Source organism: Mandrillus leucophaeus, unplaced genomic scaffold (assembly GCF_000951045.1).
Source record: "Mandrillus leucophaeus isolate KB7577 unplaced genomic scaffold, Mleu.le_1.0 Scaffold409, whole genome shotgun sequence".
Lineage (NCBI taxonomy): Eukaryota > Metazoa > Chordata > Mammalia > Primates > Cercopithecidae > Mandrillus > Mandrillus leucophaeus.
In genome coordinates this window covers 2,107,402-2,108,219 of record NW_012104354.1, presented here as the reverse complement: position 1 = coordinate 2,108,219, position 818 = coordinate 2,107,402, and the positions used below count along the sequence as shown (strand labels likewise).

The following is an 818-nucleotide window of genomic DNA, read 5'->3' as shown; positions in this document are numbered from 1 at the left end:
GAGGCGGGTGAATCACGAGGTCAGGAGTTCGAGACCATCCTGGCCAACACAGTGAAACACACCTCTACTAAAAATATAAAAATTAGCTGCGCGTGGTGGTGCGCACCTGTAATCCCAGCTACTCAGGAGGCTGAGGCAGGAGAATCGTTTGAACCCAGGAGGCAGAGGTTGCAGTGAGCTGAGATCGTGCCATTGCTCTCCAGCCTGGGCGACAGAGCTAGACTCCATCTAAAAAATAAAATAAAATAAAATAAATAAATTGTAGAGACAGGGTCTCACTATGTTGCCCAGGCTGGTCTTAAACTCTTGGCTCAAGTGATCTTCCTGCACTGGCCTGCCAAAGTGCTGGGATTACATGTGTAAGCTACTGTGCCTGACCTGGAGTTTTCTTTGATGACTGTCTTGTGTTCTTGGAAAGAGATTAGTTAATACTGTTTACTTGCATAATTTTGTTTTGCAGTTTTTACCCTAGAGTTAAAAGACACACAAACTTACAGAAGTATTTTTAGGGTTAGATGGCACTAAAATGTGTCAGATTTCATTATGTATCATCACAGATTCCTGTTTCATTTTAGTGAGTAATGAAACATACTTCATTTTGATACTTGGTCTTTATGTAAAATTTACCTGACCTGAAAACTGGTTTGTGAAAGTAGGACTCTTTGACTGGGCGCAGTGGCTCACGCCTGTAATCCCAGCACTTTGGGAAGCCGAGTTGGGTGGATCACGAGGTAAGGAGCTCAAGACCAGCCTGGCCAATATGGTGAAACCCCGTCTCTACTATAAATACAAAAAATTAGCCAGGTGCGATGGCAGGT

The 818-nt window shown here is 43.6% G+C and overlaps 1 protein-coding gene across 1 annotated transcript in view; it reads left to right on the top strand.

Moving 5' to 3' along the window:
• The window catches only part of EAPP (E2F-associated phosphoprotein), a 50,767-nt gene that overhangs the window by 4,576 nt on the left and 45,373 nt on the right, over positions 1–818 (top strand). The gene's annotated exons all lie outside the window — the stretch shown is intronic.